At 48.6% G+C, this 27547-nt stretch overlaps 1 protein-coding gene across 3 annotated transcripts in view; it reads right to left on the bottom strand.

Moving 5' to 3' along the window:
* LOC146784251 (heparan sulfate glucosamine 3-O-sulfotransferase 1-like) overlaps positions 1-27547 on the bottom strand; it is a 78636-nt gene that overhangs the window by 43500 nt on the left and 7589 nt on the right. Inside the window, exon 1 of one of the 3 annotated variants that reach the window (XM_085634869.1) lies at positions 26662-26806. The exons of the other annotated variants lie outside the window; for them this stretch is intronic. The gene's annotated coding sequence lies outside the window, so the exon portion shown is untranslated. Of the gene's footprint in view, positions 1-26661; positions 26807-27547 lie in introns of those variants that run through there. 3 annotated transcript variants of the gene reach the window in all.

Consider the following 27547-nt stretch of genomic DNA (forward strand, 5'->3'; position numbering starts at 1 on the left):
GGACCCCATGGGTGGGAAACAGTAGAAAAACTATACCAGGAGATTGCATTTTGATCACATTTGAGGACCCAAGAGTGGTAAACTATATCTGCTCTTGGGAGTTCTCGAATGCAAATGAGGAAATAGGAACTAGGAGACTTTCCTTTTTCTATCCTTCTGGTCTTGTTAAAGGGATCCCAAATTATGCCGTTCGTCCTTGGGAAGCAATAGTTCTACCTCAGGGGAAACAACCTAACCATTGGCAAGTAGCGGGTTCCCGCCACTATGATAACGATGGCCCCTGGCACGCATCGAGACCACAACACTGGAGAGGAGGGCGGGAGGACTGGGGTTCTCGAATGGTATACAGAGAGTCACCCCAAAGTGATTTTTGGTCTAGTATTCCGATGACAAATAGGTATAGTGTTCTTGAATCAGTTGATTGACTACCAGACATGATAGAAACAACATGCAAACAAAAGTCTAAGGAAAAAACGATCTGTCCAACAACTGAGATTGTGACCAACTCGGAAATTACAAACCCTAAGATATGTTACCCAGAACCTAAAGAAAAAATGACCTATATAATAAATAAAGCCCCGGTCAATATAGAACTGCAGCATTTACCCATCCTCTTTTGGAACGTAGCGGGCCTCCGCTCCAAGATTAACGATGGGACGGCCGTTGCTTTCCTGGAGTCAGGGAAAATCATATGTCTCCAGGAGACATGGTCTATGACCGAACTCCATCTTCAGGGCTATAAAACATTTTTTACTCCCGCTCAGAGTACCAATGTAGGTAGACCCAAGGGAGGGTTGACCACATACATAGCAAACACAGTTACCTTTCTGAAAGTCTCTGTAGTTGTGTATGAACCAAATTTTCAGCTACTCTCCCTTGTGAAAAATAATAAAGAGACGATCCTATTGCTTAATTTTTACAACAACTTGGAAGAGGATACATTTTTGTCTGTTCTATCTGACATCAAGGAAAGGATAACCCATAAACTAAGGAAGGGAAAAGGGGCAGTTCATCTTATATGGGGAGGAGACCTGAATCTACACCCATGCCCACATGTAGGGAAAAATCGTTGCGGGATTGTGGACGAAAATGATATTCCCCTGATGCATTTTTTTCATAGCAGGGGGGAAACGCAATGAATAATGTTTTGACAGACCTGGAACTTGTAATCATCAATGAATCAAGTCCAGGTACAAACTCCCTGCAACCAACATACGTGGGTCGGGGCCATAAAACCACAGTAGATTATATCCTCGCTTCAACAGGATTGTTGCCCCGAGTCAGGCTGTTTGAGGTGCTGACAAACGATTTAAGTGATCATTCTGCCCTTAGGATGGAATGTCATGTAACCGATTGTCAACCTCCAACCGCTGTTATAGCGAAGACCCTCGCACAAAATAATCTTGAGATGGGAAGGCAAAATGGCTATACATTAAAATGGGGAAAAGTGGATCCGGAAGAATTTACAGGCAAATTGGTCAACGAGGCATACGAAAATATAATCAAGTGTTTGGATTTAGGAGTAACAGATGTAGAAGTCCTAAATAATTTGCACAAATTATAGAGAAAATTAAGGAACTTCTTACAGTAACTTTACACAACTCAAATCCAACTACTAAAGGATGGTTTAACCATAGCTGTACTATGGCCTTAACTAAATTAAAGGAGGCGTTAAACAAAACCGATAGAGATCAGGTTCAGATCCAACTCTTGAGACATCAATATCGACGGGCTCGCAAGCAAAGAACCAAAGACTTAAAAGAGAAACTTTGGAATGATTTACATTCTAGCGCCGTTTCTAACAATAGCGCTGCCTTCTGGAGAACTGTTAAAACTCCTTATCTACAAGATAAAGACGGCCCAAAGATAGAAGTCGCAATTGAGGAAGATATCTGGGTGTCTCATTTTTCCAATATTTTTAATAATACAGCTACACCAACAGGGGCACAATTGCTACTTCCTACAGTTGTATACCCAATCTCCCTGTACATTGATATTTCCGAAGTTATAGAGGCCTTGGTAGCGAGCAAAAGTGGGAAAGCCCCAGGCCCAGATGGGGTCCCAGTGGATCTTTTTAAATTTAATTTAGATCTCTGGTCCCCCATCCTTACGAGAGTATGCATTGCATCAGTGAAGCTGGGCCTGCTAAAATCTTGGACGAAATCGATTATGGTCCCTATCTTTAAAAAGGGAGACCGTCAAGATGTGAAATGTTACCGTCCGATTTCCCTATTAGACTCCTTGGGAAAGGTTGTTGGCAGAGTCGTGCTTGAGCGACTCCAGAACTGGGCCGAAGAGAAAGATATTGTCTCAGATCTCCAATTCGGTTTTCGGGAGGGCTTTGGAACTGTGGAGCAGGCTCTTAATCTTAGCATGATAGTGGCCAAATATCTTCAAGCAAAGAATGACACAGTCTACATGGTTTATGTGGACTTGTCCGCTGCGTTCGACTGCGTCTCGCACGCAAAACTTTGGACGATTTTGGCCCACATGGGAGTGGATTCCCCCATTCTAGACTTTCTAAGAGAACTGTACTCAAATGCAACAGCAAGGGTTCGCTTTGGCACAAGAGGGGAGCTGACAGCACCTTTTGCAGTAGAGCGTGGAGTCAGGCAGGGATGTGTCCTGGCTCCCTTCCTCTTCTCTCTATACACAAATGGATTAGAGGAGGCGATGTTGAGGGGGGCGCAGGACCTACCACGAGTAAAACAACGCCTGATTCCCGCCTTGCTCTACGCAGACGATGCTGTCATTTTGGCACGCACACCACGAGAACTGCAAAACTCCCTGAACAGATATGTCAATTTTATGGGTGGGCTGGATCTACAAGTAAATGTAAAAAAAACGTTTGTTATGGTAACAGGTAGCGGGAAAAAACGTTTAAAGAACATTTTCCTTAATGACCAAAAATTGGAGATAACCACTCAATACTGCTACCTGGGTATCATGATTGATGAAAAACTCAATTGGAGACCAGCAGTAGAGGCCAGATGTCATCTTTTCAAAAGAGCAATAATTTCCTTGATGAGTTTTTCTCAGAGATTGGGGAAAAGGCCCCCAGTGGAACTATTAAGAATATATATAGCCAAATGCCAGGCCATTGCACTATATGGGGCGGGGCTCTGGGGACATGTAGACGTTAGTGCCCTACAGGTGATCGAAAATACCTTTCTTAGTTTCCTGTTAGCAACACCACGTAGCACCTCGATCTACGCCTCCCATCTAGAACTCGGAATCCCTTATTTAGAGGACCTATTAAAGATCCAACCATTATTGCTTTGGCGGCGCATATGGACCTCTGAAAAAAATAGCATAACTCAGGAAGTTGTTGCAGATTCAATGATCCTTGACCAATCATCAAAAATCAAATGGCTTCGATACATTAGAAATTTCTTCAAAGATCTTGGATTGGAGAAATATTATCTCGAACCCAAAAACGTTATCGAGGTATCAAAACGATCATTGAAACAACTGGCCCTGACACATTTAGAATCACTAAGGCTGGCATCTGAGTGGTCAAAACCCTCGGTTCTACATGCCAATACGATCCAGCTGACGTTCCTAATCCAGCCCTATCTTACATTACAGATTAGCACCTATGACAGAATGCTATTAACAAGATTCAGACTAGAGCTTTTTCACAGATTAGTAGCATTCCCTGATAGAAAAAAGTGGGATTTAACTCTCTCTACCTGTCCCTGTGATGAAAAATCAATACAGTCAAATTTACACACAATATTGTTCTGTAAATTCCATCACCCACACAGGAGGGTTTGGCTACTTCCTTTATTAAAGCAGTGGGGATTTAGACAATGTCGTTCAGCCATGTTACGCCTTCAACTGCTAGAATCTGAACTGGTCTGTTATTGTGTTCTCAATTTTTTAAAATGTATTGTAAAACACAGGAAAAATCTGTAAGACAAAATGCTATCGAAAACATAAGAATTGCTTTCTGTAAAACACCTGACTTTGGATTTGTGTAACTATTTCCAATGATTATCATTTTTATTGTATATTTGTATATTTTTGTGTGTGAAATGTACCTTTTATGGTTTTACAATTTGTAAAAAACCGAATAAAGAAGTTTATATATACCCAGAAACCGGTCACAGGATGCTTGTTTCTGGTCCAGGGAGGACCTGGCTTGGCAGTTCCGTCTGAACTGTTCCCATGAGGCACAGGGTCAAGACTGATTTGCATATGGCTGCGTCTAAACTGAGGTGGCATGGTGAGCAAAAGAACAATGGATTTAACCCGGATCTCTTGACTGGAGGTGAATTTTTGATTTATTCAGCATTCCGTCCATCATTTGTTTGCGTAGCACTTTTCACCCTAAGTGGGGTGGGATGGGAATGCCCAGACGTGGATCCCTTGCTCACTGTGCCAGTGGATTCAACCTAGCCTGGCTGATGAAGGGTAATACCCAGAATCCGGTTCCAGGATGCTTGTTTCTGGTCCAGGGAGGATCTGGCTTGGCAGTTCGGTCTAGACTGTTCCCATGAGGCACAGGGTCAAGATTGATTTGCATATGGCTGGGTCTAAACTGGGGTGGCATGGTGAGCAAAAGAACGATGGATTTAACCCAGATCTCTTGACTGGGTGTGAATATATGATTTATTCAGCAATCCGTCCATCATTTGTTTGCGTAGCACTGCTTTGATACTGAAGGCACTTTCAGCCTTGAAGATGAAGTTGGATTTGAAGGCTCAGCGGCGCCTGCTGTCCTCTGACTCGAAAGCTGTCGAGACCCTTTGAATCGTTGTTTCTTGGCTCCGAGGCCATGCTTCGGTGTCGATAACCCCAGGTGGTGCACAGAAAGATGGCGGCAGCTTTGGCACAGGGTTCAACACTCAGCCCTCAGAGGGGAGGTGTTTGTAGTCGTCCGAGCCTAACACATGCTATGGACTTATATTTAAGGCTGACATATAAATGGTAATTCATGCTTTTTATTTTTTATTTTGCTGGTAACCTTGCCTGATGCACTGACGTGGTCGCTGCTAACAATCCTGAATACAATGGTCACTAATGTAATCTTGTCTGAAGTGATCATAATTTATTGAACTTAAATAGCTCTTAAAACAGAAAACAGAGATTCCTGCTCTATACCATTTTTGGCCAGCTTATATTGCTACATTCCCTTAACAGTAGAGGTGGAGTGCCTTCTAGCTGTCCTTCTAACAACATCTGCATGCCTATAAAGTTGAAGAAATAACACTCTGGGGCGTCACTGGTGGCTTCAATGTGATATATAAATGACAGACTCACTCTCAAATGTGAATTCTTGGTGCCACACCATGAGTGTAGCCCATTTCTTTGTAGAAGATGAAGTCCTCAGTCAGTCGTTGAAATAAACTTTCTATACTGCCCGTATTCAGATCACCGAGGTTGCCACTCTTCCCCTGGGTCGGAAGACTTCAGTGAATGCCCCCTGGTGCGTGACGGCCTCCAACGGTCTCCACTCTGCAGTAACACAGTGCACCGCCTCCTCACACAGGAGGAAGGTCAGCAAGCTCGCTCAATCCAGCAGCAGGCTGGATCTCTGATAAAAACACTCTTTCCGACTTCCAGAACACCATTGCCTCGTGCTGCGGCTGTTTGGACCCTGCCTAACCATCAGAGCGGGCAGGCGGCCTCCACTTCTCTGGAAGATCTAAGGGTAGGTTGCCATTTTCTTTGGCGCCTAGGTCCGAACCCTGGATCTGGTTAAAGGTCGGGACAGTAGGCCTTGAGCGTCCCACTTGGGGATGTACTTCTGGCACCGACTTCAGTGTGCCTCGAATCGGCAGTTGCGCTGAACTTTCATCTCACTGACTCGGTCTTCCCCTCAAGAAGATAACTTGACGCTCAGCCCTAAAACAAATGATCCAAGGCTGCCCTGTCCCACACCTTACAAGGCTGCTCCTAGATACGCTTGTAGAAAGTTCTTCTCTGTGCTTTCCATGGCTTGAAGCCATCTGCTGTGGTTGAAAGTGGCAGCAGCCAGGATCCCTGGCAGCTCGGCTGGTGGTTCGGTTGATAAGTGGGGTACACAAGCGGTGCACGTCGATTGTGAACACCACGAGCCCAGCATCCCATCCAACTCAGATTCAAACACAACTGTCACTAATGCGGTACTTTCGGCTGTGCACCGGCAAGGGATCGCTCCATAAACCAAACCAGTATTTTTTTTATTGTATTTCTCCCCAGGACGTCTGCACCTCACAACGTTTCATTTATGCTGCCTATGGGACAGGTAACCGTTTAGGGAGTGATTCGCTGGAAACTGCTGGGTCATTTGTAGCCCAGGAGCTGGATATTATTATCCCGGGAGTGTGAAGTCAATGTAAACGTCACCCCTCCAATGTAATACATTAACATTAGCCTGGATAACTTCAACATATTGGTGGTCGGCTAGGCCCAGCTGCTAAGGTTTTTTTTACTTACCTTGCTTGGTGGTGGTCCACTCACAAGGTTGGGGGCTGTGGGGAACTCTTGTGACTGCTACTAGAGGGAATCTTCCAGGTGACATCGACATGCACCTGTAGTTTGCACCACTGTGTCTGCTCCTTGCTATCAGTTCCAGTGAAACACAGACACCAGAGATGGAGCTCAAATGATGGAGTCCACACGGTCCTTCAATTATCTGCAGTGCGGAAAGCAGACACCTCGAATTTGCGCAGTGTCTTCTAAAGTCCTGATGACAATCTGTGCAGAATCGATTTCTCAGCTTCCAGCCTGCCTCCAGCCTCTATCCTACTTTAGATTTCCATAGGGCCCACAGGGTACGCTCCAATCGTACACCCAATGAACATCGTCCATGTCATGTCTTCGCATGTTGGGTACGGCATCAGCATGCTAGACAGATCCTCCAGAAAGCCAAAAAACCTGGTCCCTATTGGCATGAGAACACTCAAATTCTGTTTGTAGCTGATTTTCCTGCCCATACCAATGCCAAACAGTAACAGTTCTTGGCTCTCCACCCTCGGCTTAGGAAGAAGGACATTAAATATGGATTACTTGAATCCGCTACTATGCTCATCACTTTTCAGAGCAGAACATCTAAATATCATGAACCAAAAGATCTGGAGTCCTTTATGGATACCTTAGACGACACTAGGGTGGAGGTTGCTCCCTCTGTGGCTCCCACGACCTCCTTTTCCCTGCCCGACAGGGATCAACCCAAGGGGATGCCTCCACCTCCTTGGACGAACTTGGGATTCGGTCATGCAGAAATGGTTGCAAAGTGCCCGGCTACAAATTGAAAAGTCTGTGCTCCCAAAAGATAAATCGAGATCGCCACTTAAAACTTGATGGGTCCCTTGCCTTTAACAGCACTCAGTGGTACTTGCTCTATAATGTGTACTTGAGCCGTGAGCCTTATTTGCATGAGTGATTTTCCCGTGTTCTTCTCATATCATGATTGTATAACTCAGTGGGGGATAGCGGTTGTAGTCCCCCTGGTATGCTGTTCCAAGTTCATTGCTGATGTACTTTTTCTGGGGCAGGAGGCTGGGGGGTGAAGGAGATAGTACTATTGTGGTTTGATTGCAGCTGCTGGGTCCTGTGGTGATCAACGTCCGCTCTTACTTTCTGCCCTCCTTACACTTTCACCTTCCAGTACATTGCTCCGAGCCCAATGGACTACATTGGATTTCTCTCATTGGCAGGCGGCCCCAATCCCTTTGGTACTGGTGCCTCCTTTCCCACAGGTTTAATTTCTGGGTACTATTGGAGTCCCTTTACGGCTCTGGGACCTACTCCTGCCCTAGACGCTGGCTTCCACACTTCTACTGGGCATTCCTGGTAATAATTGTTCTCCAGCCATCTCTACGCACGCGCACTCACGCACCTGTTCTTTCGCACACACCTTCCAGAGCCCTCCACTAGCTCGACCTACCTTTGTATTCCGCTCTTGAGGAGCCTCTTGCCTGCAGATTGATTTCCCACTCTGGACTTTCCAACGCAAGCCCACAACACATATCACTCTCATGGAATATAGCAGGCTTTTTTTTAAAGTGGTATAAGTTGATTGAAGAATGGCACAACTGCTGAAGGTAATTTCATGTAACATGAACGTTTTTTTGAACGCACAAAAAAGAGGAGCAATGTTAAAATGGCTAGAATCTTTCTCCCCTTAGGTGATTTTTTTTGCAGGAGACACATCTTAAATCTAATTCCCCCAACTTTACTCTCACAAAAAAAATTGCCCAAGCATACTTTGCTTCGGCCCATGCAGCAGTGCGTGGAATGGGTATTCTTTTATCTACAGAGCTAGATTGGGAGGTGGGTAAGGTGATCCGAGATGAGGGAGCCTGGTGAATTTGGATAGAAGTCTTAGTTAATGAGGTAGCTGTCGTCCTGCTTAACTATTATGGATCAATTGAGGATGGCTGTTCGGCACTGAAACAGGTGTATGATCTCCTGGTGATTTCACATGGGTCTATAATTATGGGAGGAGATTTTAACTTAATACAAGATTTAGGCCTGGACACCTCTAACAAGAGAAAAAAGCAATTAAAACCTAAAACAGATAGACTTTTAAAAATTATAAAAGAGGATTTTGTCTTATTAGACCCATGGAAGGTAGATCATCCAGGCGGTACCGAGTTCACAAGCTACTCAGCGAGATTTAAAACAGCATCCCGTCTGGATTTTGTTTTGATTAGCAATTATCTTGTAAGGGGGAAATCCTTGATCATTTCTAACCCATTCTCAGATCACTCTCTGGTCTCTGGTCTCCTTGATATTATACTTGCCTGCTCCTGGGAGAAAAAATAACAGGTGGCACTTTGATAAAACATTGCTATTGGATCAAAAATGGATTGACGAAACCCAGGATTTTATAATGTGTTTTTTTAAGGAAATGTGAATACGGCACCAGGTTTTATGGTGTGGAAAGCTTTCAAGGCCACGTTTAGGGGACGGGTGGTGGCATACAGGGCCAATCGCCACAAATTAAGGAAACTTAAGATTGCTGGATTCCATGAGGCAGTAGAGCGGGCTAGGAGGGTACTCTCGGGTAGGTCAACTGGGGAACCGGACGGAGGAGGAGGCACTTCAGCAGTAATTAAGGGCAAAGGAGGAGCTGAAACGTTTTTTTATGCTGGAGGAAACTGTTGGAAGTAAAGCTTCTCAAAAAAAGGTTTACGAAGAGAGCCAGCATATCGGCAGGTTTCAAGCCTGGTCCACAAAAACGCATCAGAGCAAGCAGTCTATTCCACAAATTAGAAATCCCAGTACTAGATGCCTGGTGAATGATAAAAACAAAATTGCCGAAATGTTTGTGTCCCATTTCAGTAAGATATATGCAGAAGTCCAGATAGTTAACCCTTGAGCTCTTGCAGATTATTTTATGACACTCCAGCTACCTACGATCTGCGAGGAGGACTGTAAGCTTTTGAGTGAACCGATCACAATCGCAGAACTAAGTGAAATCATAAAAAAATGGCAAGTGGGAAGGCAAGTAGCAACAATGGGATCCCTGCAGAAGTGTATAAATTGTTTTTAGACGAACTCGCCCCGTTCCTGGTATCACTATACAATCAAGTTATGGCCGGAACGGCGGTCTCAGATAGATTTAAGGAGTCAGTCGTGATCTCAATTTTAAAGAAGGATAAGGACCCTAAAGACCCAAGTTCTTATCGCCCAATAAGTCTAATAAATGTAGACTACAAGCTTTTTATGAAAATCTGGGCAAATAGAATCACGGGCTGTGCGCAATATCTGGTACACGAAGATCAAACAAGGTTTCTGCCTGGGAAATCCATGGCTGCAAATACTTTTTGTCTGATGCAGGCCATCGACTACTTTTCTGCTAGAAAGGATGATGCGGCCATTTTAATGATGGACGCAGAAAAGGCATTTGATCTGGTGGATTGGCAGGCCCTCTTCTTTATCTTGGGTGAGTTTGGCATTCCACGCCATTTGATCGAGATGCTAGAGAGAATTTATAGGGAAGCCACCGCAAAAATAATTATAAACTCTGAGGAGGTGGGAGAAGTGGTGATAAACCGGGGAACTAGGCAGGGATGCCCTCTCCCCCCCCCCTTTTATTTTCACTTTTTATCGAGTCACTAGTGATAAAAAATCGTTCCAATGCATTAATCCATGCTCCCCTAGTAGGAATGGCAAAAATCAAGTTGTTTGCTGACGATTGGACCCTGTACCTGAACCCAGAGAAATCAAGCATCCAGAGAGTGCTGGGAGAAATCCAGGCATTTCCAGAAAAGGGGGGTTACAGGGTTAATCAGTCTAAAACAGAGCTTCTCCTATATAATGCACCAGGAATAGAGCTCCCGGAAGGGTTAACATTTCTGCCTCTTAAACCTATTAGATATCTGGGCCTGTACGTGACAGTAAACTTCCTTCAACTTTTTCCTCTGAATTATGGTAGACCACTTGATAAAATAATAAGTCTGCTAGAAGATGGGCACTTTTACCCTTGTCAACAATAGGACGAGTCTCTTTGATAAAGATGTCGATCCTCCCCTTGTTGATATTTCTATTTTTAAATCTTCCTCTAAAGATTCCAATCTTGTATTTTAATGAAGTGGACAAGGTGATTCGGGAGAAAAAACCTCGGATTAAGCTATCTATTTTACACTTGGATGTAGAACAGGGAGGGTATTGTGTTACCCCATTTAGCTACTTATTATCAAGCTGCGTTACTTAGCTTAACAACTCAGCTATTGGCCCCTATTTCGACTTTTGATCATTTTTTACTTGATCTTATGTTAATGGTGAGTGCAATTAAGTTACCAGCATTACTACACACTGCAAAGTTACCAAAAAAGACAAGATACAAGGTTGTGAATACATTCTTAAGCCGCGTGCAGCGGTTTAATAAAAATTATAATATTCCATCATCCCATGCATATTCCTCTCTTTACGACTGTGAGGTATGGGCCCTTAAGCTCTCGCAAAAGGGGGTTCAGTCCTATACTATGCTAGGTTTTTTTAAGCTAGGCATCTTTTACAATGGTGCTAATCTGATGACGTGGGATGCTTTCGCAAGACAATTTGAATCTCAGAGCCGCGATTTTTGGCTAGGCTTCAGGCAGATTACATGCTTTCTCCTGACCAACTACAGAGTAATCAGTGAGAGAGTTAGATTAATTTTAAAAGCAGCCTTTGAGGTTAATCTAACTGGTATCGGCAATTGGTATAGATCACTACGTCAGGAGATTAATAAGAACCTCATTGAAACAATGTTCCCAATAATTGCTCAGGAAACCAACTGCTGGTTCAATAGCCAGGAATGGCTACAAGTCTATGAGCTTGGCCATAGAGCGTTGAGGGACGCCAATTTTCAAAGAATGTGCTTCCGTTCTAGATGGTTGGCCTATTACACTCCCTCCAGACTCCATAAATGGTTTCCTAAGATGCCGAATGACTGTTTTAGATGTAATTTGCCCGAGGCGGGGGATTGGACACATATATTTTTTACTTGTCGGAGACTACATTTCTTTTGAGAGGAGGTGTTTAGGTTTATTAGTAAATGTCTGTTAATAGATATCCTTCCATGTGCATCGTTGGCGTAATTTGGTTTCTCCTTTGCAGTTGGCCAGCTCTCATTATATAGGCAATCCTTTGTTTTCCTAGCCATAGCAGTAGCCAGATCTTTAATATTATAGAATTGGAGATCTCAGAAAATCCCTACACTGGCTCAATGGTTACTTAAACTGGAGAGGACCTACAAATTTGAAGAGGCCTACGCGAAGAGGATAGCGGCGGTTGGGATGATATGGAAGGGCTATGCTGCAACCACGCATACAAATGATACTATGTCATTTATTTATGTGAACTTTTGTATAAACTTATCAGCGGCTGGTAACCTCTGTATGGTACAGTAACAGTTAAAAGGAGGGTAGTCCCCAGGAGGGAGCTTAGGATGTAGAATCAAACTAATTATGAAGTACCACTTCTCAAAGGAAAGACTGTTATCATATAGGTCATCAAGGTAGGGGTCACATGTTATTACTGAGTTGCTATTTATAATGCTGATATTGCATACCATGTACAATGGGATATGATTTTGCACTTTTTATTACTGTACATTTTAATATGAGACTCAATATCCTATAGGTCTTGTGAATCATATTCATCATGTACAAATGGACTATGTAATTTGTTCTACTATTTAAAATATGAGATTGGAGAGTTGGTAAATTTGTCTGCTTTATGTACCTTGGTTAACATGTCTGCTATGTTTTTTATGCTGAATAAAAAAAGGATTAAAAAAAACCAAAAAACATATCACGCTCATGGCGTATCCCCTACAGCAACGTTCCATGAAGGTACTTTCCCTCAATGTACATGGTTTGACACATTTCATCAACCACAAAGTTCCATGAAGGTACTTTCCCTCAATGTACATGGTTTGACACATTTCATCAAACTGAAGAATATTCTCTCCTTTTTGGGTCACCACAAACCCGACACTGCCCTCCTTCAAGAAACCCACCTCTCCCAGGCAGTGACAAGCTACAAAGGGACCAGGTTGGCTGGGACCTCCACTCTACATCCACATCACAGGGTCGGGTTGAGATGGGTGGGCCACCTAGGAAAAGGGACGTTGCTATACTTCTTCATATAAACCTATTGTATAGACTCCTCCAAACTTAGTTGGATACCGATGGTAGCTATGTGTTTACTAAGCTCTCAATTTAGGGGACAACTGCTACTTTGGGCTCTGTGTATGCCCCACAGACATCTAAGTCTGTGTTTCTTCTCACATCGGTAGGTTATTGACATAACTTGGCACCGCTAGAGTCATCACTGGAAGAGACTAAAACGTGACATTTGACCCTTTTCTGGAGAGATTGGGTAGGCCGTACATGCACCGTGATGGGGACAGGCATACCCTACATGACCTAATGCAGGACCATGCTCTCTTCAGAAGTGGGCTTGAGTCTCTCTGTAAGGAACATTGGCCTTGAGAACAGAACAAAACACTCAAGATAACTCATCCACTGGTGACCAAAAAACTCCATATGGGGACTCCAAAACTGGACACACTACTTCAGATGAACTCTCCAAAAGTGCACACAACAAGCCATAAGTGAGCTCCAGAAATGGGCACAACATGCAAGATGAAGTCTACAGAGTTGCGAGACATCAAGAACTGGCAGACACAGTATTCCATATGGGGCTTAATGCAAAATACTCTGGATGAGGCCACCAGAACTGGACACAGCATTCTAGATTATGCATTGGGAGTGGATTTAACATTCAAGCTGTGGCTTCCTTACTTGGGTAGAACATGACAGAGGTGACCTCGAGAAATGGAGGCCTCTGGAGCTTGACATAGTTCTTTGAATGAGACTCCTACAAATGAGCATTGTCCTCCCGATAAGTCTCCTAGAACTAGACATCACTACAGACGCAGCACTCAGAAGAGGGCACAATGTGGTGTAGATGATCTCCAGAAATAGACAACACTCCAGACCTGCCCTCCGGAAAAGAATATAATATTCAAGAGATATCTTTCAATGTTAGTGCAACATTCCAATTGATGCTTTCAGAACTGCACAGAACCTTGTACAAATGCCATCCAGTCCTGGTTTCAAAATTCCACAGAAAACTTACAGAACTGGGAAGATTATGACCAGGGTGGCTTTCAGATTAATACTCAGCAGTAGGTGTTCAGAATGGGGCACAATATTCCAGATGCGGACTCCAGGATCAGAACTCAGATGATGACTCCAAGTTTGGTAAACAAATCCACATCAGTATGTCAAAATGTACCAGAAAACTGCAGAAGATGCCTTCAGAGCTGTACATGTGAGTTTAGCATCTGGACACATTCAGCTGTGGTACCATAACTGGACACATGGTGCCAGAGATGGCCTCCAGAGCTCGACTCAAAACTCAGAATCAAATGTCCTGTAATGGAAACAATATTCCACATAACACCTGTGGACAATACTCCGGTTGATGCCTCCAGATCTGTGCACATTACGCAATAGACGAGTTGAAGAGAACACTCCAAGCGAGGCCTCTATAATTGAGCATTATCATAGATGTGGCCGCTAGCATGAAAGCAAAGCTCCATATGTAAATTCCAGAGCTGGACATGACATGCAGCAGTAGCCTTAAGAAATGCTCACAATATATCCTTATACGTCCAGACCTAGACGCAATATGACAAAAGTACCCTACAGAACTAGACAGCACACTCCTGCTGAGGAGTTGAGAACTCAACAAATCCTCAATGTGAGGCACCCATAACTAGACACCATATGCAAAAGGTGGCTTCCATACCTGAAGACCATTGGACATAAAAAGCATTATGTGGATTCTAAAAAGAGTAGCAATTCTAAAGGTGAGGCACTGAGAACTGAACCCATACTCCAGACTTGCATTTTTTGCCAAGTTGCAATTGGTGCAAAATGCAGTGGCCAGGCTAACACTAGGCATCCCCAAATACACATCAGTCTCAAAGGGATTGCATGACTTTCACTGACTCCCAGTACAGAAGCGGGTCACCTTCAAGGCCATGTACACTGTTCACAAAGCACTCTACAGTGCTAGCCTGGGGGGGGGGGGGTTAAATCCATGATTTGACAGCACTCCTCAAGTAGGCTTCTCCAATCAGCAGCCCACAATTTAATGGTCATCCCCAGAGTGCGGAGAAAGAGATGAGAGACAGAGCTTTCTCTGTCGTGGCTACCAAGCTCTGGAATACCCTCCCCCTACATCTGACCAGTATGAAGTTGCATATGCCCTTAAGGAAGGTTTTAAAAACGTGTCTCTTCTCCTCGCAACAATGCCTTTTTACCCTTTGTGATCTGGCCATGGGCAGGATTACTCTCTGGATTGGCTTTCAGCGCATTGACGCCCTTGGGCAATTTGCTGCGCTATATAAATTGACATCCTTTCTTTCATTTCAGACACAGTGTTCCAGTTAAGGTAAAGATGAAGCCCACAGAACAGGGCTCCAGCGGAGTCCTCCAGAACGAATGCAATACTTGAGGGTGGTGTCCAGGAACTAAGTGCCATAGGTGGCCATCAGAACTGGGCACTATACCCCCACAAATCCTAGAGAATCAGACACAGTGTTCCATGTGTGACATCCAGAACTGAACACACCCCTTTAGAGGAGGCCTTTAGAACCAGGCACAAAATGCTGCATGCTGCTTTTAAAAGTAGTAACGATTAGTCCAAGAGGGACTTCAAGCGCTTGACTCCAGATGGGGTTTCCAAAACTGGACACCTTAGATGAAGCTTTCCGAACAGGCACAGTATGTCATAAAGGGCCTCCAGAACTGAGCACATCACAAAAGATAGAACTCTTGAATTAATTATAACATTCTAGGTAACTGACTACAGTATGAATAAGGTGCTTGTAGTATCCTACTCACTTCAATAGTGTTCTCCAGAAATGGTGACCAGAAATGGCTAAGGTACTCCAGATGAGGCCTATATAGCTGGATCCATTACAACAGAGCTGGGCTTCACCCTCACACTGTTCTGTGTAGGAAGTCTTCTAAACCAGATACATGTCTCTAGCTCTCCAGAAGAAGCCACCAGAACTACTAAAAATACTCGAGAGGAGGCCTCCTGTACTGGGCAAAACACATTGGATAGGACCTCTAGAATAGGATATACTACTCCATGTCAGGCCTTTAGAAGTAGACAAATCAATGCAAATGAGGCACCCAAACTGGACACAATACTCAAGATGAGGCCTCCAGAACTAGGTGCACAGTACCTGATGGAACCTCCAGAACTAGAAACAACATTGTCGATGTGTCTTGCAGAACGGAACACCATACTCCACGCGCTGCTTCCGAAAGTCACAGCACAACTCCAGATAATGCTTTCAAAATTAGACACAATACTTCAGATGTAGATATATAGACTTCAGACCATTCTCTAGAAATGATCTCCAGATCAAGACACGGTACTCTCAATAAGTCCCTTTTAAGTTGGAATAACTCTACGTGAGGCCACAGAACTGGACACAAGACTCACAGTGAGACCTCTAAATCAGGATAACAGTCCAGATAATGCCGCCAAAATTGGGTACTACAGATCAGATAAGGCCCCACAAACTTGACACTTCACTCTGTGTGTAACATCCAGAACTGAATGGAATACTCCAGGTGAAGACTTATCAGTCATATGTATTCTATACGGTACTAACAAAAGGCACATTTCATTGAACATGGACCAAGGGAGATTGTCAGCAAAGAAAAGCTACAGTATGATCCTGAATGACTTTCTCACAATCATGGACAAGTCTGGCGGCATTCTCCACCTTACCCTGAAACCATGTGTGAGTATGAAATGTAAGCCAATCACATGGAAGCAGTGTGTCATGCTTACACCCAATTCTTGCATAATGCTTGTAAGAAAGGGGAGGGGAGAGGGAATAGAATAGGAAAAGTGACAGAGTAGGATGAGAGTGAGACGGCTGCAAATACGTGTGAGAAAGAGAAGGTGATGTGTAGTTTGGAAGGGCAAGTAAGGGACTGCGACTTAGGTAACATAGTGAACCTGTCACCATGTCCATGGCGGGGTACTTTCCTGTTCAAAGGGATTCAACCTCTTCTTGAACCGAAAACGAGACTGTGACAGTTTTTTCACTGTATTTTCACCATGACTCTGTTATACAGGAGGGGCTTAAGACTATGTAGAGAGTATACAGGTATGTCTATCTGTCTAGAATGCCCTCATCTCACTGGCTTTTGTATCCTGAGAGTCCAGAAAATGCATCTGGGGACTCTGGCAGTGTTTGAGGGGCCCGCGCTGCCTATGGACATAAGGAAATTGCTTTGCATGTCTCAGGTTGTATGGAGCGGGCCTCCCATGCCTATGGCTGTTTTGCAAGGGACGCGCCTGTGGCTGGCAGGGGAAGTCCTTCTGTGTGTCTAGCTATTCTCCTGCCTCTGGTCAAAGCTTTACGTGATAAGACAGGGCGAGGGGAGGGGCGTTGAAAGGAGCTTGGCAAGTAGGAATTCTTTAGACATGGTCTATGTAATGGAAGGCCTGGCTTAAAATTCTGTGCTTCACAAAGTGTGCCACCCAACAGTATTTGTGGCATCTAGACATAGCACAAAAGGAACATACACCTATAACAAGCCAAGCCTATTGGCTTTCCCAATGCTTGTTAACTACTTCAGATAAATTACTTGCAACAATGGTTCTGGTGTGAATAAATTGAACTGAAAATGTTTCAAATCTGATGAGACTGTGACTTAACCAACCGACGTCTGTGGAGGATAGAAGTCTCCGAAGTGTTTCAATCACTCCTGCTCTCCCCTTGAATGCACTTTTTTCTGCAGCCTCTCACTGTTGGACTCTTATGCTCTCCATCTGCACACCTCACACGTTATCTCCTTCCTCTTCACCTCTGTCCTTTCACTGTGTCCTTTTTCATGTATTTCCTTGTGTTGCCTCCACTTCAACACCCTCACACACACACACTCTCGCTCTCTCTCCTATAAACACAGCATTTACTTTTCCCTTGGCGCTGCCAAAATTTCAAGAGCTGCCTATATCACATTCACACACCTTCACTTAAAATAATAATTACAGCTGGGACATTGCTCAGTACGCTCTGCAGAGAGGCCAAATACTGGATGAGCACGTGGTCTGAACACCTCTATCTCCCACTAATATGTTCTGTGAGAACCTCATTCTGCCCTCAGCTTCAACTCCAGAACTCTTAAATTTGCCCCAACGTGAGCACCCACCCATACCCTGAACTCACTCAGACATATAGAGGTGACTCAGTTCACAGTATGCACTACACAAGACTCCAGTGCCCCATACAAAAACTACAGAAACACAACACCTGCCGCTGACCGCGGCCCCCGCAGGGGGCCACTCGGCGGTCGGCGCCTTAGTGGCCCCGGGGCCCCGGTCAGCCCTCCCCATTCCATACTTCGGGGGGGGCGGGGCAGGGTCCCTGATCGTGCCCCCCCCGTGTCGGGGGCCGGAAGTGACGCGAAAGGCGCGTCACTTCCGGGCCCCAGGTGTGAGGGGAAGACTATTTAGCCTTCCCCCACCCTCACTGGCGACCTCTTTGTCGCCCACCTCGCCTTTTTTGACGACGAATCGGACGCGGCGTCGTTCGCGGGGGTTGTCGTCTTTGCCTTGCGGTGGAACTCCTAATATTGGCGGTGAGTTGCCGGATTGCCCCCTCGCCCCGGCCCTGTCCCTGGGCAGTACCAGGAGACGGGGCCCTGTGGTCGGAGTGCCACGGGCGGGGGGGGACCGTGCTCGGAGCAAGGCTCGTGTTTATTAACGTTGACCGGGGCGTGCGATGGTTGGGGAAGCTGTGTTTTTGTTTGTCTCCCTGCCACGATGCCTAGCGCGGGTGGGCGCGAGGAGTCGATCGCGGGACGCAACCGGCCGGGAATGCGGCGTCCATCTTGCGTGTGGGGGCATATTGGCTCCCATCTTGGTTGTGGGGTATAACATGTTTCTCTTTGCGGCCAGGGGTCAGTGTGAGCCCTTGTCCGGCCCCGTCCGGTCGCTTTATCTCCCCGTGCTTGTATGTGGTTAAATACGGTGCGTAAAAGTTAACGTAGTTGGGGACCAAGGCTCCGGGCTTCATAGGCGTATGAGTCGGTGTTTTCGAGTCTCGGGGCCGCGGTTGCTGCCTGCGATGCGGGGTATGTCTCTCATTCTTCCCGTGCTTATATGGGGGGGAATGAGGCGCGACGGGCTCCAATATCTATGGGTTGAGTTCGCTCTCAATATTGAAGTTATGCTTAGGAGCTAAGCGTACACAGGGCCGGGGCTCGGGTCCACAATATCGAATGGTTTGGGCGTTTTTGAGTCTCGGGGCAGCGGTTGCATTCCTGTGATGCGGAGTATATCACTTATTCCCCCCGTGCCGATATTTATGTAGATGCGGCGCGATGGGCTCCAATACCTCCGGGTTGATCTCGCGCTAAAGAGTGAAGTTACGCTTTATAAATAGGTGGGGGTGAGCCGTGGCCCGCGTGTGCGCCAGGGCACCGACATCTGGTAACGGGGGTACAGCTAAAGCGCTTTAAATAACCTTCGCGCTATATAGGGCCGCATTTAAACAGGGTAGGGTGTTAATGATCGACCTCGCATAAGTGGTGCCATTTCACGGGGGTCGCGGTGCTCAACGGTTTTAGGCGGGGGGCCAGGCTTACGATTTGCCCGTTGAAGTCGCGAGTAAACCCACCTTCTTGACACTCTGTCGCCGCAGCGATCGCGGAGCGGCGTATGTCTTCACGCGGTGAGCCTGGGGAGAGGTATGGGATGCAGGCTGGTCTGCCGTCTACGGCAGGAACCAGCATTTGAGCCTCGGGGGCGCGTCTGCTCCGGGCCCGGTTGGGCAGGGTGTCGCGTCTGTTCCGTGTGATCCCGGCCAAAGCTTTTATTGTCTCCCGGGGCCTGAAGTGCAATGTACATGCGGTGCCCTCATGCAAGCACTGACTATATACGGGCCAAATCTGTATACATACACATGCAATTGTAGCCCTCGGCGGCCTGCCACTGCTAGGTTTGATTTGTTTAGTGGGATCGGCGGGGGGAACGGCCCCCAGCAAGCGTAGCCAAGGCCCGGCCCCACGGTAGGCGGGTTCGGGGGTCCCAGCAGGGAGCGGGTAGCCGCCTTCCCTTTGCTTTCCCCTGCAAGGGTGCAGGTAGTAAGAAGCGGGGGGCCGATCCCAGGCAACAAGGCAGGTCTAGCGAGAGGGACGTCAGTACATCGTACCCCAGGCAATATGTAAGCGGCAAAATAAACAAGGGTTTGGTGTGCAGCAATGCCGCGCGCGGGTCACCGGCAGGGGATCGCGTAGTTGCCTGGATGTTAAAGGCGGGCCCCGTGGCTGAAGATGTAATGTAAAGTGCGCCAATAATTGCAAGAGCGCACGCAATATAAAGGCGAATCAATGATTTTGGACATGTTCGCTTCACGTGAGACAGTGATTTTGGGGCTAAATGGCCACCAGGCTGTAGTATGGGGGTGGGGCGCCAGCGAACTCAATGCTGCTGGCCAGGTTCGAGGTGGGGAATGGTCCAAAAGCGAACGGGGTGTGCATGGTAAAGTAATTGTACGAGCACCCGTGTCCTTCCCCCCCCCCCACCCCCCCCCCCCCCTTATTTTTCTGCGTTTCAGTCTCGCCTTTTCGTGTATGCATATTTCTGGGGCTTATTCTGGTTTTTTCTTTCAGTACATTCCACGCTTTCGGTGACTGGAGGTTTATTAATTGCCGACTGAGAGACGCGAGCCAAAAAGATCATTCGTATTCGGGGGCTCGGAAGGGAGTAAGTACGGGCAGTTGGGGGAGGGGGGTACCTCTCGGAGTAGCATGTGGCACTCAGGAGCGAAGAACTAACCTCAAAGGGGACGAACAGGCGGTTAACTTTCTCTCTTTCCCGATTACAGATAAGAGAGAACAACTGCTAAGTGATGGACAGCCAAGGTTTATCCCCCCCCCTTTTCACACCAGGGACTCAGGTTGAGGAGTCCGCGACGGACACTTCGGAGGAAGCACGGATTGCCGCTTTCCTGGAGCTGACGAGGGCCAAGGGTTTAGCTTGGGCGACGGAACTATTGAAAGCCAGTACCCCCCCAGACTCTGGGATAGCGATGGACGGTCCGGCTACGGATAAGGATGTAGGGGAGGTTGCGGGCCCGTCGCGGTCGAAAAGAATCCGCCGCCCGACGAGCAAAGACTTTCCGGTAGAACAGCCACCGGCTCGGAATAGAGCGGCCCCCCCCCACAAGGCCCCAACACACCCCCAGGCGGCGGTTAGCTTGGGGACGGGGGCACACAACGGACTGCCTGGCCCGCCCCAGGCGACATTTGCCTCAACAGAGGATTTGGGTAAGCTTGCAGACACTTTAAAAGACTTCATGGCCGAGGTCAGATCCGGTCTGCTGCTTGCCAGCTCGCCCCTAGGGGTTGGTCCGGCCGCCCCACCGCCGCCGACTGTCTTCCCGGCGCCGGGGGGCTTCACGCAGGTGTGGTGTCAGCCGCCGGCTGCGTTGGAACCTCCTCCACGGCCCACACCCCCAGCTGCTGCTGTGGCCGAGAGCGCGGCTAGTGCGGTCGTTACAACAGTAGTGGTTCCCCCAGTGGTACCGACGCCGGCTCCAACACTAGCCGTAGCACCTAAGCCTCTAGTTACCACGGCCCCGCTAGTATCGGGCCGCTGTTCACTCGCTTGGATGGTCCCTCTAGTGGCCAAAGAAGGGATTTGGCGCAGGGAATTTATTGATATCTTCACCCTCCTCATGCATGGGGCGGAGGGGGTAGATACCAGGAGGATGGGCAACAAGGAAGAGGACAAGCGGGTGCGGTATCATGTATATCCCACTAAAACTATTGTGACTTGGGGTCAGGCCTTTGCCATTTTTGCGGCAGTGATAGTGGAGAAATTCCCAGATGAAGGGCCTGGCCTTTTCCACTATGCAAGCGTGATTACTGAAGAGGCTGCCAAGGGTGGGGGCATGGGATGGTATCACTACGACTGTGACTTCCGCAGACAGAGAGCAATCTGCCCTGACCTGGAATGGGACCAGTTGGAGGTCCGTTTATGGGTAAAACACATGGGCAAGCATACTGAGGGGTCTGCGACAAAGTCAGGTTCAGAGAGCGGTGTAAAGAGCAAAGAGAAGGAGGATAAAAAGGAGAGGAAATGGGAGAGCAGGAAGTCCTTTCGGGGCGGGCGTGGGGGGGGTCGCAGGCCTGGCTTTCGGGCACGGTCTCCTGGAACTTGCAGGCTCTTCAATGCAGGGTTCTGCTCCTGGGACAAAGCATGCCGTTTCTCCCACAACTGCAGCGTGTGCGGGGCACCCCATGCCGCCACTGCATGCTCCAAGCGCGACACCCCCGACAAACTTTCATCCAGCAAGTAGCCCGGGGGTTTCCCCCCCTCCTGCGCTCTGGCCCCCTGCGTACACAGCCACCAGCGCGCATGACCTAGCCCCTCACGACCATGTGAAAGGGCCCTCTCCCATCTGCGTAAATAACCTCCTCAGCGCACTCCGCGGGTACACTGGCAAGGAAGGGTCCCTCATTTCTGAGGGTTTCTTAGACGGTTTCCGCATTCCTTATCAAGGCCCCTTAGTGAGCAGGGATGCGGAAAATCAGAAGTCAGCTAGGGAAAACCCGGAGGTAGTGCGGGATAAAATAGCGAAGGAGGTGTCTTTGGGCAGGGTGGCGGGCCCATTTTCTTCCCCCCCCTTGCCCCACTTTGTGATTTCTCCCCTGGGGGTGGTACCAAAAAAGGAGCCAGGGGCTTTCCGCCTTATCCACAACCTATCACACCCAGAAGGGGACTCCGTGAACTCCTGGTTGGACGAAGGTAAATGCTCAGTGTCTTACTGCTCCCTAGACCTGGCAGTCGACATGATCAGGAGGGCAGGGAAGGGAGCCTGGTTGGCCAAGTCCGATATCGAATCGGCCTTTCGGCTCCTGCCAGTACACCCGGACAGCCAACACCTTCTGGGCTTCAAGTGGGGGGACCAGGTCTTTTATGATAGGTGTATGCCCATGGGATGTTCAGTGTCTTGTGCGTACTTTGAGGCGTTCAGCTCCTTCCTGCAGTGGGCCCTAACAAACAGGTATGGCATTGAGGGAGTGACCCACTACCTGGATGATTTCCTTTTCATCGGGGGTGCTGACTCGCAAGATTGTGCACGGGCGCTGCAATGTTTCAAGGAATTGGCAGGACACTTGGGCGTACCTTTAGCTCCTGGTAAGACCGAGGGTCCGGCGCAGGTTTTGGTATTCTTGGGCATCGAGTTGGACACGGTAGAGGGCGTGTCCCGACTCCCTGCGGATAAGGTACAGGCCTTGCGTCAGGAGATCTGCGATCTACTGGGTAGGGACAAGGCTACTCTAGGCGAAATCCAATGCCTGCTAGGAACCCTGAATTTTGCGGTAAAGGTCATACCCATGGGGAGGGTCTTTGCACGTAGGTTAGCAAGGGCAACCGCTGGTATAAAAAAGAAACATCACTGGGTCAAGCTGGGGACAGGGCTGAAGCAGGATCTGGTGGTATGGAGCGAATTCCTCGCCTGCTTTAATGGGACGGTGATTTGGAAACAGCCCTGGATTGATAGTCAGGAACTTTGTCTTTTCACTGATGCCTCAGGCAGGGAAGGTTTCGGGGCTATCTTGGGCGAAGAATGGTGCGCGCAGGGATGGCCCAATGTTTGGCGCAGGCGTAGGATCACCAAGAATGTTACTGTGTTGGAGCTCTTCCCGATTGTTGTTGCATTACACCTATGGCCGGCGGCATTGTCAGACAGAAAGGTGGTGTTCTGGTCTGACAACATGGCGGTCGTTCAGGCAATTAACAACCAGTCCGCCAGGTGCCGGCTGGTGCTGTGCTTACTAAGGGAGTTGGTCCGGGCTTGCCTGCGCATCAATGTGGAGTTTAAAGCCAGGCACATTGAGGGGATTCAAAATGTGGCAGCTGACGCTCTTTCTCGTTTTCAGTGGCTCCGATTCAGGGAGGCCTGGCCGCGGGCGAGAGCGCAGATGACCCCATTCCCGGACCATCTATGGAGGATCCTGCAGTGGGACTGAGCCTGAAAGAGATGGGAGAAAGAGCTCTGGCCCCAGGTACCAGGAAGCGTTACAACGCCCACATAGCAACATTCAGAGCAACTTCTGTAGCACTGGGTACTTCAGGGGCTGCGTTGGTGTCCCAGGTCCGAGCATTTCTGGTGTGGGCTAGGGGACAAGGGAAGAGCCGTTCATGGGTGGGCAGTCACCTGGCAGCTGTAAGCCACGACACTAGGTTGTCTGGCGGGGCGGATCCCACTAACTCCTATCCCATCCGGGCCGCCTTGAAGGGTTGGGCTAGGGAGGAGCCCAGGGCCCCTGACAATCGAGCGCCCATAGATTTCGAAGTCCTGAAAGGCATGCTAGGGGCTCTTGAGTTCGTCACCTACTCTCAGTACGAGGCCACGCTGTTTTCAGCCACTTTCTGCTTAGCATTCTTCGGGGCTTTCAGAGTCAGTGAGTTAGTGGCTAGGTCCAGGGTCGACTGTTCAGGGGATGCGTTGGCATTTTCAGACGTGTCTGTTTCCGGGTCACTGACCATTCTTTTACGCAAGTCCAAGACTGATCAGGCGGGGCGGGGGATCAGGGTAGTTCTCCAGCCCCTAGGTGACCCCAGGTTCTGCCCAGTACAATGGGTAAAGGCGTTTTTGGAGCACAGACCGCCGGGCCCTGGTTATCTCCTGCTGCATTCAAATGGTACCCCTGTAACTAGATATCAGTTCGAGCAGGTGATCAGGGCCAGTTTAACCAGGGCGGGGTTTGCCCGGCCGGACAGAAGGTATTCCAGCCACTCCTTCCGCATTGGCGCTGCCACCGCCGCTCACCTGGCGGGATTAGAGGCCGCTCAGGTGAAGAAACTGGGGCGTTGGGAATCTGATTGCTATAAGGTATACGTTCGCCCGTGAGGCAGCTTTTAGTAATGTGTTTGTGATTTATGGTGTGTATCGTTGAAATCACCCTTTCTGATTAAATAACTTGGTGTACACCATGTCTCCTCTTTTATTAGGACGAGTGGTGTGGGTGATCGGGCATTCATTTGTCGCCCGGGCGGCCCAATGGGCATTGCACCGAAAGTGGATGCGACACTTCCCTCAGACCAAAGTGGAATGGATGGGGGTGCCGGGGATGAGATGGTTCGAACTCAGGAATAAGATCGAGCAGAGACTAAGAGCACACGGGTCCACCTTGCCCCACCTGTTGGTGATACACCTGGGCGGTAACGACCTTGTTACCCTGGGGAGACGATTGCTGTTATTAGCCATGAAAAGAGACTTAGGGGAAATCTGCAAGCGTCTGGGCGAGTGTGAGATCGTGTGGTCAGAGATCATCCCCCGCAGGTCCTGGCGGGGAGCTAAATCCTTGGAAGCGGTAGAGCACTCCAGGAGGCGCATTAATGGAGCAATGCGTAAGTTCACAGCCCAAAGGGGTTTGGGCTTTATTCGCCATGAAATGATTCGGGGAAATGTAAAGGGGTACTTCGACTTGGATGGAGTACACCTCTCCCAAATAGGCATGGACCTGTTTTTATTGAATTTAAGCGAAGCATTGGTGAATAGCGGGTGCAGGTAAAGAGCTAGGTTGGTGGGGGGCCCTGGTTGCGACAGTTAGCCGCCTCCAGGGCTGTGGCGGAGTTACAGGGCGATCTGGAAGCAGGCCGGTACAAAGGGTACCTCTGCGCGGCACCACGTGGTGCCTGAGCCAAAACGAGGAGCCTCCAGAGAGGTCCCGGAAGCCGGTCGGCGCCCCGCTAGGCCTGTGGGCGGTTGTGGGCCTGAACAACCGGGGGTTTGCTATGCGACGCTCCGCCCCGAGAGGGGGGGTGTGAGTAGAATCTCAACGGCACGTGATCGAAAAAAGAATCACTTGGGGGGGCAGCACTTGCGGGTCGTTCCCGTGCTGCCCGGCTCATCAGGCGGGGCAGGTGAAGTAGATGGCCGCCTGCCCTTGGATCGCCCGTAAGATAACCCACCGATTACATATCCTGGAATTATGTAATAAATCCTGCAGCATTTGTTACCCAACTACAACTGTTTCTTGTGTCTTCTTTGGGTAACCTAATTTGGGGGAGGGGGGTGAGCGGGGTGCCACTGGGGGTACTATGCCGCTGACCGCGGCCCCCGCAGGGGGCCACTCGGCGGTCGGCGCCTTAGTGGCCCCGGGGCCCCGGTCACCCCTCCCCATTCCATACTTCGGGGGGGGCGGGGCAGGGTCCCTGATCGTGCCCCCCCCCGTGTCGGGGGCCGGAAGTGACGCGAAAGGCGCGTCACTTCCGGGCCCCAGGTGTGAGGGGAAGACTATTTAGCCTTCCCCCACCCTCACTGGCGACCTCTTTGTCGCCCACCTCGCCTTTTTTACCCTCCCTACCGCTTACCCGGCGTGGTGTGGTGGGGTGGGGTTTTTGGCTGAACGTTTTAATGTCTTTCTTTTCGTTGCAGGCGGAGTTACAGGGCGATCTGGAAGCAGGCCGGTACAAAGGGTACCTCTGCGCGGCACCACGTGGTGCCTGAGCCAAAACGAGGAGCCTCCAGAGAGGTCCCGGAAGCCGGTCGGCGCCCCGCTAGGCCTGTGGGCGGTTGTGGGCCTGAACAACCGGGGGTTTGCTATGCGACGCTCCGCCCCGAGAGGGGGGGTGTGAGTAGAATCTCAACGGCACGTGATCGAAAAAAGAATCACTTGGGGGGGCAGCACTTGCGGGTCGTTCCCGTGCTGCCCGGCTCATCAGGCGGGGCAGGTGAAGTAGATGGCCGCCTGCCCTTGGATCGCCCGTAAGATAACCCACCGATTACATATCCTGGAATTATGTAATAAATCCTGCAGCATTTGTTACCCAACTACAACTGTTTCTTGTGTCTTCTTTGGGTAACCTAATTTGGGGGAGGGGGGTGAGCGGGGTGCCACTGGGGGTACTATGGAAAAAGCAAATCCTCATAGTCAATGCAAGATAAAGAAAAATGTAAACAGGAGAAATCGATCTGTGTTATTGCCTGTCCAGTAGGGACATGAATAAAGGACCCTGCAGGGACCCGTCTCAAAGTCAGTTTCTAAGAACTAATAGGGTCTGGCAGGGTTTGCCACGTTTAAATCCCTGCCTCTGGGAGTCTCTAAGCGGGGTCTCGGGCTCTCTGTGCAGGGCCCCTTCGCTCCCATGGTGTACAGAGAAACCCCATATTACCTCTGGCCGCAACGCTCGGGTCTCAGGTGGAAGTCTGAGGAACGAGGCTGCGGTAACGAGCTGTAATAACACGGTGCTGGGAGTGATGATGACGGTGTCTCCCCAGGGGGGGCAGTAGGAAGCTTAGACGTCAGGCCCCACTCTCAACCCGTGGTTTCCTCCCTCGGGGGCGCGCTGCTGACGTCACGGAGCGCCACCCGGCCCCGGGAGCCGCCCACACCTGCCAACATTTCAGAACCACTACCCAGGGAGGGATGTACTTTCCACGACGCGAAGCCGAATAGAGCTTTGTCAGGGGGCACGTGGGGAAACCATACGGCGTGGAAAATAACCGGAGCGCAGACTGCTGAACCCAAAATACGAACTAAAAAGAACAGAGGTAGGCAGAGGAACAGCAATGCAGTACCGACCCAACATACGGAATTCGAGCACTGATCCAAAGTACAGAACGTGTGCATTGATACAGAGTACTGAACCTGAGTACTGATCTAAAGTACAGGCCAGAGTACTGATCCGTGGTACAGAATCAAAGGAAAGAACAAGAGTATGGAGCAAAAAGACAGAACCGGAGAACTGAGGCGCAGAATATATTCAGAGTCCTGGTCCAAAGAACAGAAGTAGAGTACTAAGCCGTAGTAGTGATCAGACAACCCAAGAAAATTGAATTAAACAGAGAAGTGGTGCTCCATCTGGGTAAAAGCGGAGAAAGCTCCAGACTGTGCAGGATACTTTCAAGCAATGAAGCCTGTGAAGGTGCGTAAAAAAGGGCAGAAAAGAAGTGCATTCATTGGGGTCAAACGCAGTCATCACTTTAGGAACACAAGTGAGACAAGTCCCCGGGACCACCTTCTAATGAACCACTGAGGCGTCTAGGCTCTGAAGCGGT

Source organism: Triturus cristatus, chromosome 11 (genome assembly GCF_964204655.1).
Source record: "Triturus cristatus chromosome 11, aTriCri1.1, whole genome shotgun sequence".
Lineage (NCBI taxonomy): Eukaryota > Metazoa > Chordata > Amphibia > Caudata > Salamandridae > Triturus > Triturus cristatus.